Raw genomic sequence first — 10,884 nt, forward strand, 5'->3', positions numbered from 1 at the left:
AATATGCAATTAAAAGTAGATTCACATAATACATTTTTAAAGGGATACATACTGAGGTTTCCAAAGTGAAGCTGTGTTCAGTAAAACTCCACTGTTTCCAGGTTCAGAACTGATCTTATGTTGAAGAGAGTTGTCCTATTCAGTGCTCAAAAGCAGCCTTCTCACAGGAAAAGAGTGCAGCTTGCCTGGAGATGGGGGTTGAAGGATTTTATGGATATGACGGGCGTCCTGGCCACCGGCTGGATAACCAGTGAGAGACCTGCACTGCCTCCTCTGGGAAGGTCCGCCACTAAAATGTGACAATCAGGAAGGCAAGAGGTCATCAGTGGGCCTGCCATGGGATCAGGACCCCAGAGGTGGGAAGTACGGCCTGCTGAAAGATGCCAGCCAATCAGAGGCCAGGGTGGAGGTCTTGGGGACGGTGTGGGGTATAGGGGGAGTCAGCAGCAAGGGCATTGTTGGAGTTAGCTCTTATTGGGCTCCCCTGCTTCCCAATGCCGGGTCCCTCAATCAGATACTGAGTGCCTTTGAATGGGGGAACCCATCCTGGGAGACCACAAGCAACCCACAGAAGTTTGCTCATTATGCCCCTGTATGGCGACAGGCCCGCCCAGCCGCCACTTGGTTAATATCAGGAAAAGGTCCTTAACAGGGCATTAATTACCCCTAAGGGTGTCAAATTGGTGGTGAGGGGGAAGGCCTTCCTGCCACTGACTTAATCAGGGTGGAGGCAGGAAGGTGGCAAAGTCCCCACCCACCACCATCCTGCACGGTTATATGCCCTCCCCTCCTCCAAACTCACCATGGGGGAGAGCATAAAATACCACCCATGGAATCCATCACGTATGCAATGTACACCAGACAATGCACATGGAGGGTAATGTGCAAGAAGATTTTGAGCAAAGAAATTTGTTAAGATAAAGTGGACCAAAATTTTCTCACATCCAGTAAATGAGCAAAGCATCATGACATCAGGGTTCTTTGCTCAATCCGTTATACATTGACTGCAATTACATGCAAAGTGCTCAGATTGAAGTAAGATAGTGGAGTTAATATAGTACAAGACCAACAATAGAGACAGAAGTTCAAATACACCATGAAACATTTTGAACTGGATTTCAATAAATCCGGTAATTTGACACTTTGCACCACAAAAATTACCATCAAATTAATTGGGTCACTGATGTTCTTCAGGGAAGGAAACCTACCATCTCCAACTGGTCAGGCCATATGTTAGGCTAATCCTACACTATGGCCAGAATTTTACATCCCGTGGGCAGGTGCGCACCCAATCTGAATGAACGTGAACTCACATGAGATGATGTTGGGCAAGTGTCCCGACGTCGTAATGCACTCGCGTGGGATTTCACTCTGCGTGCACACACAAAAGTCAGAAGAGCACCTGCCGACAATTAAGAGGACAATTAAACCCATTAATGGCCCAATTGTCAGTGACTTTTTGTGGCCCGTCCAACCTTACGGTTGTTTGGTGGACTGGCCAATTGGCTAGGTGGGCTTTACGTTTTTGATGAAACCTCATCCAAGGTTGGGATGAAACCTTCATTAGGATTTAAAATTAAAATAAATATCTGGTGACTTTTTTTTTGAGGTCTGCTTTCAGGTGCTCGATTGTGCTGCATGGAAAGTTTTTTACAGCATTTTTGGGCTTTTTATTATTTGGTGGTCTGCAACTCCCTGAGGCAAGTTAAAGTCTGCTTTCAGGGATGTCACTGGAAACGCTCACCAGCACCTGCGGTGATGTCAGTGCCCATCCTCTTCCCACCCCCAATGCCAGTGCTGAACCTTTCTCCAGGCATGTTTCACGCTGGCTGGCCATTAATTGGCCAGCCAGCGTAAGTTTGTGATTGGGGACCAACCGCAGGCGGTCCTCTTCTGGGCCTGACATTCGCGTGCTTCTGACAATCACAAAATTCAGGCCGATGTGATTCAATTAGTGACCTCAGGGCAATTAGGAATGAACAAAAATGCTGCCTTGCCAGTGGGTCTTCCACATCTCAGGAACAAATTTAAAGTAAAATACAGCTCTTTCAATGTTTTACATGCATGACTGTACAGCAGGGTGCACTATCTCTAAATTAGAGCTAAAAATCTTGTATATATATCAGTAAAAGTGTACCATGCAACTATTTCTCCCAAACATTGCTAGGGGCCCATTGGATATTACTGTATATACTCTCAGACTTTCAACAACACACTTGGCTGCTTGCAGAAGTACATCAGGAGAAAACAGATGCACATAGGAAATGAGTTAGTCCTTCAGTTTTAAGTCCTTGTATGCTTTTGAGGAGGCTGCTTGAAAATTGTTGAGTTTGAGAGTATAGGGAAGGGGAAATGGATGACACCAATGGACAAGTACCATTCTTTTCTTGTTGTTTCTTACCTCTACACTCACTCTTATATTTGTCATATTGTTAGAATGATATCTCTCAAGACTGAAGTTTTCTTTTACAAAATGGAAGGGCATGGCATGATCTAGTCATCTGGATGTTAACCTAGGATTTTTCCTTTAAGAAGGTGATAAGTTCACCTTGGAACTGTAAACAAACAGGCCTCTTCCAAGAAATCACCTGACTTATATGGTACTTGAGAAGGAGTTGTCTGTTTGTTTGAACTTTACTTAATGAAAAGCTGGGAGACAAAAAAGGCAGTCACGTGGGAGAGAGGGAAAAAAACTTCAGTTGTGAACCTGCTTGTTTTGAAGGCAGTCTTGTTGGAGAATAAGCTGAGGAAAGAAGGCTACCTTGACTGGTCCCTCTCTCTCTACCTTGCCTAAAATTGTGTGTAGCTATCAACCCGCAGCCAGAGAACCCTCGTCTAAGTGTAACTAGTCTGCATTTGGACCTGCAAAGTTGAGAGTTGGTGAGAACCTCCAGGCATCCACCGGGACCAGTGGCCCATCTTCGCACAAGAGCCTGGTCAACAGTGTAAAGACCCTGTGAACTTTATCCTTTATTTTATAACACCCATCTTCCAAAGCCCATCTCTGCAGACAGACTGTTTGTCCTTTTTTTGTCTGTGTGTGAGCTGGGGGAATTCTTTAGGAAGAGATAGATAATTATACTTCCCGATTACAATTGTATGTTAACCAGTACTGGCAACTTATTAAAAGAAGTTTTGTTTTAAAATAAATTAATCATTCGGAGTTTTTGAAAGAAGCCTGGTCAGAGTCCCTTTTCTTCTGGTTACTAGAGGTATAGGTAGATAATTGGCCATTTCAGTGAGAAAATTGCACATTTAAATTAATGGTACGGCCTGCGGAATAGCAGGGCTTGATAATTCGTGCACTTCTCCCATCTTAGTCGTAACATAAATTGGGGGCTCTTGTGGGATTTTGAAACGCAGACAGCGAGTGATTGTACATAGAATAATAATTGGTAAGGGAGGAAAGGACACAGAATTGGCAGATAAGCTGGCGTTAGAATTACCATAAGGGAAGAGGAAAGCAGGCATAGTTGAGATAATAGCACAGCATTTGAAACTGGAAGGGATAACAGAGAAACCACATTCTCCATGGGGTGTCAATTGAGTTAGCTAAGATCCAGTTGCCAATGTAGCAAATTGAACATGAAAAGGAGCTGAAAAAAACTTGAATTAGAGGCAAAAGAAAAAGAAAGAGAATTGGAATTGAAAAGGCTGGATGCAAAAGGAAAGGAAAGAGAAAGAGAAGAAAAGTGTGGTGGGGCTTGATAATTCGGGTATTCTTCCCGTCCCTGTCATAACACTATCCTAAACACAAACCATCAGGAATTTCCTCTCAAGTGCATCAGTCTATTTAGGATTTCTGTCAAAGGTATAGCAGCTAGTTGGGAAGTTTCCCCTCCAAGGAACCTCCCAGCAAACATAAGGATAAACAGTAAAATGTAATGTATGTAGCATCAGAAATGCTTTCATTCAGCCAGCATTCTAGCATTCTAATGTAAGTTCTCTTTCTTTGTATTGCCCAAAACACAGCTGCAGCTCACAAGGCTGCAAAAGAAGTCAGCACTTCAAAGGACCCTGCATCACTCAGTCCATTTATCTCAAAGTACCAACACAGATATACTGACCTTGGAGGATTTAGATAGTGAATCAAAGCATAGTTGGGGAGAAGTACTTGGCAGTGTCTGTGCTGATCTTCTGCATAGGGTCAGCTCACATTCTTCCCTCAACGGAGGAGCTAAGGGGATTGGATCTCACTATAAACAAGGTTGTTATATGTTACTTTAAAACCACGCACAATCTCAAAAGCCTGTCAGCAACCATTGATGGTCTCCAGAATCGATTAAGCTACCAATGCTAATTAGCTAGACTCATACGTGAACAACGACTACTTATGGGAAGCACCAACAGTGTGCAAGTGTCAGATCCTTCTGAAAGAGGGGACAGAAATATGAACAAAAAAAAGGAGTATATGCAGTACAAATTCAGCCCTTAGAAGTCACTGGCCCACAGCAAAGATGCGCTGGAATCATTATGTGAAGAATAAGGAAACTTGGAATAGTTGTGTCCTATAATATTTTGGCATACCTTTCCAATGAACCCTGTAATTGATTGTATGTAGGCAGACAAACATTTATACACTGCAGGATACCACGCTTTCTGCTGAATGTGGTGCAAACCCTCAAATTACTGGATTTATTGAAAACCAGTTCAAAATAATTCATGGTAAATGATAGTAGACCAGATACATGACACTAGCTTATTCAAAATTTCAATCCCTGCACTGGAAAAGTGAAGAATATGGAAATAATTTTGCAAGCAAAGTTGAAACAAGATTGGAGCACAGGACACTGGGGCTAGCTCTTCCAGTTTAAGTGCTCTACATTTTTTGATCAGGCCTTGCAAAACTTTCAATGTATTTATATAGCTAATAAACAATTTGTTGATACCTTATATCAATACTTACATTATATATTTCAGCACATTAATGTATTAGTGTTAATGAATTCATTACCAAGGTAGATTTGATTTAGTTGCAAGAACACTTTGGTATGATATAGTTATTGAAATTTAATTGAAAAAACTTCGTAAAACATCTGCATCTTCAACAGCATATTCATACAATTATCAAATGGCAGGTTTACCATTTTAATCATCATATTAATTATCTCCTCAGGGCTTTGATGATTAAGCATCATACAGTAAAGTGAGTGTGACATATACATAGACACAAGCAGAAAAACAACTGGATCAGGACTCATGTGAATTTTAATGCAACCTCCACCTCCGCCATCAGCATCAGAAGAATCATACCTTACTTTACTATTGAAATGTTTTAACTCAGTTCTCATGTCATTCCTAAATAAAGATTGTGTCATTAAGGTTGGACGGGTAGCATTCTTAACAACTGTAATTAGTTTAATAATGGCCTTAATAGGCCTTTGACAGTTCGGTAGGCACGCAGCTGACGCAGCTGCGCACCCGCCAAACTGAAAATCTAAATGACATGTGGTGACGTTGGGACGCGTTGTTTTACGCGTTGGCAAGCAGGCCCTGCCCCCATTCGCTGATGGGAAAATTCAGCCCGTTAATTTGAGATTAAATTAATATGGGTTAATAAAGGAAAGTCAGTACGGATTTATTAAAGGCAAATCATGTTCAACTAACTTGATTGAGTTTTTTGATTAGATAACAGAGAGGATTGGAGGGTAATCTAGTGATGTGGTGTACATGTAACTTCCAAAAGGCATTTGATAAAGCCTCACATAATAAGCCCATGGAATAAAAGAGACAGCGGCAACATGGATATGCAGTTGTCTGTGTGACAAGAATCGGAGTAGTGGTAAACAGTTGCATTTTAGACTGGAGGAAGGTATACATTGGAGTTCCCCAGGGGTTTTCTTAATGCATGTTACCGATCTAGAGCTGGATGTACAGGATAAAATTTCAAAATTTTCAGATGTCACAAAATTTGGAAGTGTTGTGTGTGAACTATGAGGATGACAGTGATAAACTTCAAGTGGACACATAGAGGCTGGTAGAATGGAGGCACACATGACAGATGAAATTTAGTGCAGAGCAGTATGAAGTGAAAAATTTTGGTAAGAAGAACAATGTGAAATAAGGGGCATAATTCTAAAGGAAGTGCAGGAACAAAGAGACTTGGGGGAGGATTTTCCTCTCGTGGGCGGGCCTGGGAGCGGCCATGCAACACAGGATCTGACTGCGATTTCAATTAGCGGCCAGCCGGCATGAAATGCGTGGAGAGCCTCAGTGCTGCCAGGATGGGGGCGGAAGGAGTGCAAACGCTGATGTTTGCGGATGCGTGGGGGTGCACAGAGCTGCCTCAGGGAGCTGAGGGATTTAAAAATTACATATAAAGATTATAAAAATAAGGGAATCATGTCCCCACATGTGACTCTGTCACATGAACAGGGACATGTGAAAAATTAGTTTAAACAATTTTTACTATTTTTTAATTCACTGTTGGAAACCTCATCCCACCTGTGGATGAGGTTTTGCAAAAAATGCAAAGGCCGATTCACCTGCCAACCATAAGGTTGGATGGGCAGTGAAAAATTGAAATTAATTAATTGATTAATGGGCTTAACAGCCCTCTTAATTGTCAGCAGGCGCGCTGCCGATTCTCGCGCGCACTCGCTGACCGAAATATCGTTTTGAGCATGTATGACATCAGAACGCATGCCCGATGTCATCATGTGCTAATTCATGCTTGGGCATGTCAGGGGCATGCCTGCACACTGAGCTGAAAATCCTGCCCCTGGTGTATGTTAAATGGATCCAATTCAGATAGTGAAGTACAAAACAAGGCAGGTCTTTCCCTTGTTAGTAGGTTTATTTACAGGATGCAGTATTACAGATCTCTGCCTCCTAACTACTGACCCAGTGTCCTTGTAGACTATCTTTATATGTGACCTTAATTGTTGAGCAAACAATGCCCATTACCTATGTATCTTTAACAATATAATCAACCAAGCATTAATAGATTCCCCTTTGTGTCTTTAAACAAAAACTTAATTTCATATTTAAATAATTACAATGCAATCAAAAGAAAACTGATTACAATCTTCTGTCTGAAAAAAAATTTGTCTTAGTTTCCAACCTTTAGGCAAACTTTCTTTACCACCATGTTAAATGGATCCAAGACAATGGTGAAGTACAGAACAAGACTCAGATCTTTTCCTTGTTAGTAGGTTTATTCACAGAATGCAGCATCATAGATCTCTGCCTCCTAAATCAGTATCCCAGTAGACTGTCTTTATACTATTTTGATTGTATCAGTAAAATAAAATAATGAACCAATTAAACAAACCAATTAAACAAATTGACAGCCCTTAAAGGGGATGATTCACTTTATATGTGATCTCATTCTTTAATCAAACAATGCCCATCACCGGCATATCTTTAACAACATAATCAGCCAATCATTAACATGGTATATGTGCACACATTATTGAAACTGGCAGGGCAGGTTGAGGAAGTGGTTAAAGAGGCATACAGGACCCTAGCCTTTATAAATAGAGACATGGGGCAGAATTTTACAGTCCTGCAGGGAGGATGCCTTTAAAATTCCCTGAGTGACCTATCAGCTGCCTCCTGCCCGCTCCTGACTTGTCAACAATTTTACATGAGGCAGGTAAAGCCTAGGTAAGCCTGCCTGCCCTCACCCCAATTGAGAACCTTGGGCAATTATTGGCCACTGAAGGGCTGCTTCCCACCTGCCTGGCAAGAGAAGTTCAGGGATGTGGGGATGCCCAGCAGATCACCCTGCTTGTGCCTCAAGCAGGAAGGGCGAGGGAGCACATTCCTCGAGGGCCCCTTTTTCACATCAGCTGCCTCCCCCAAGGTCTGCCCCCTGTGGGTTCTACCTAACCCCACCTCTCCACCAAGACCATGCACCCCCCCTACCGACACCCCCCACCCCGCACCCCCCCCACCCCCCCCTCACCCCCCCCACTCTCCCCACTCCTCCCCAGGCCTTACCTTCCCAACCTGCCATGAGATCTCCATCACTTACCTGGTTCTAGACTCTGAGACTCTGGGGATTTCATGTAGTCCCAGTCCTGGTCACTGCTGGCACTGGCGCTGCTGGGATTACAGAGCTGCCAGCCAATCAGATTAACATTCATTGGTGCATTAAATGACTGTGGGGCTGCTGTAATTGTTGGGGATACACTCCCGCTTGGAACTGGAGCGGCTGCTGGGGACACTGTGGAGCATCCGTGAGGTGGAGAGTATCATGGATGGTCCCACCACAGGCTAAGAGTCCACAGACAGGAAGGGAATGGGTGACCACCAGGCAAAGCAAGAGGACTAGACAGGCAGTGCAGGAATCTCCTGTGGCTATTCCCCTGCAAAACAGATATACTGCTTTGGATACTGTTGGGGGGAATGGTCTCTCAGGAGAAAGCAGCAACAGCCAAATTCATTGCACCATGGTTGACTCTGCTGCACAGGGGAGGAGTGTGGGAATGCAATAGTTATAGGGGATTCAATTGTAGGGGGAATAGATAGGCATTTATGTGGCCACAAACGAGACTCCAGGATGGCATGTTGCCTCCCTGGTGCTAGGGTCAAGGATGTCACAGAGCGGCTAGAGGACATTCTGAAGAGGGAGGGTGAACAGCCAGTGGTCGTGGTACACATTGGTACAAACGACATAGGTAAAAAAGGGATGAGGTCCTAAAAGCAGAATATAGGGAGTTAGGTAGTAAGTTGAAAAGTAGGATCTCAAAGATAGTGATCTCAGGATTACTACCAGTGCCATGAGCCAGTCAGAGTGGGAATAGCAGGATATATCGAATTAATACATGGCTGAAGAGATGGTGTGAAAGGGAGGGTTTCAGATTCCTGGGGCATTGGGACTGGTTCTGGGGCAGATGGGACCAGTACAAACTGGATGGGTTACAACTGGGAAGGACCAGGACTGATGTCCTAGGGGGAACATTTGCTAGAGTGGTTGGGGAGGATTTAAACTAAAATGGCAGGGGGATGGGAACCTATGCAAGAAGTCAGAGGAAAGGGAATCAAAGACAAGAACAAAAGACAGAAAGTGGAATAAGAAGAGTGATAGTCAAAGAAATCAAGGGCAAGAATCAAACAGGTCCTCAGTGAAAAATAGTGGGAACAGGATGAGTAATGTTAAAAAGACAAGCCTTAAGGCTTTGTGCCTTAACGCAAGGAGCATTTGCAATAAGCTGGATGAATTAACCGTGCAAATAGATGTAAACAGGTATGATATAGTTGGGATGATGGAGACATGGCTGCAGGGTGACCAGGGATGGGAACTGAACATCCAGGGGTATTCAGTATTTAGGAAGGATGCAGAGATGCTTCGGTGTGATTTGGACAAGCTGAGTGAGTGGGCAAATGCATGAAAGATGCAGTATAATGTGGATAAATGTGAGGTTATCCATTTTGGTAGCAAAAACAGGAAGGCAGATTATTATCTGAATGGCTATAAATTGAGCGAGGGGAATGTGCAACGAGAACTGGGTGTCCTAGTACACCAGACGCTGAAGGTAAGCAGGCCATAAAGAAGGCAAATGGTAAGTTGGCCTTCATAGCCAGAGGATTCGAGTTTAGGAACAGAGATGTCATGCTGCAATTGTAAAGGGGCCTTGGTGAGACCACACCCGGAATATTGTGTGCAGTTTTGATCTCCTTATCTGAGGAAGGATGTACTTGCTATAGAGGGAGTGCAGCGAAGGTTTACTAGACTGATTCCTGGGATGGTGGGACTGACATATGAGGAGAGATTGAGTCAATTAGGATTATATTTGCTGGAGTTCAGAAGAATGAGGGGGAATCTTATAGAAACTTATTAAATTCTAACAGGGCTAGATAGGATAGATGCAGGAAGGATGTTCCCAATGGTAGGGGAGTCCAGAACCAGGGGTCACAGTCTGACGATATGGGGTAGATCATTTAGGACTGAGATGAGGAGAAATTTCTTCACCCAGAGAGTGGTGAGCCCATGGAATTCGTTACCACAGAAAGTAGTTGAGACCAAAACATTGTATGTTTTCAAGAAGGAGTTAGATATAGCTCTTGGGGCGAAAGTGATCAAAGGATATGGGGAGAAAGCGGGAGCAGGTTATTGAGTTGGATGATCAGCCATGATCATAATGAATGGTGGAGCAGGCCCGAATGGCCTACTCCTGCTCCCAGTTTCTATGTTTCTATGATTCTTTGGATGGCAGGCCAGGAAACACCAACATCTAAAAAATCCTGCCCATAGACTACTAATGCAAGGGAATTATGATAAACCTTTATAAAACAATGGTTCAGTCTCAGTTGGCGAATTGTGTCTAATTCTGGACACTACACTTTAAGAAGTGTGTGAAGGCTTTAGAGAGGGTGCAGAAAAGATTGACAAGACTGATATTATTGATATTATTTCAACTCTTTCTTGGACTCGAACTCAAGTTCTGTCGAAGGGTCATGAGGACTCGAAACTCTTTTCTTCTCCGCCGATGCTGCCAGACCTGCTGAGTTTTTCCAGGTAATTCTGTTTTTGTTTTGGATTTCCAGCATCCGCAGTTTTTTTGTTTTTATCTCTGATATTATTGATTATGATATTGTTCCTGTGAAGATTCAAGATGTGGATATTGATAGTTACTAACTACATATATCTGGGTATCAAAGTAGATAATCAGTAGAACTGGAGGGAACAGTTTACAGATGCGGTGGCCAATGGCCCTTGACAATTATGCTACCTTAGAAAATTAAAATCCTATCATGTAGATCCTACAATCATGAAACTCTTCTACATGGCTTTACTTGAAAGCTATCTTTTTCAGATGTCTCACCTGGCACTTTAGGCTTAGGAAAGTAAACTCTTTAAGGGTACAAAGGCAGCACATTTTTCTTGACAAAATCTGTTCTGGAAGAATTTTGATGAAAGTAGTGTCATGATTAATG

This window comes from Carcharodon carcharias, chromosome 3 (genome assembly GCF_017639515.1).
Source record: "Carcharodon carcharias isolate sCarCar2 chromosome 3, sCarCar2.pri, whole genome shotgun sequence".
NCBI lineage: Eukaryota > Metazoa > Chordata > Chondrichthyes > Lamniformes > Lamnidae > Carcharodon > Carcharodon carcharias.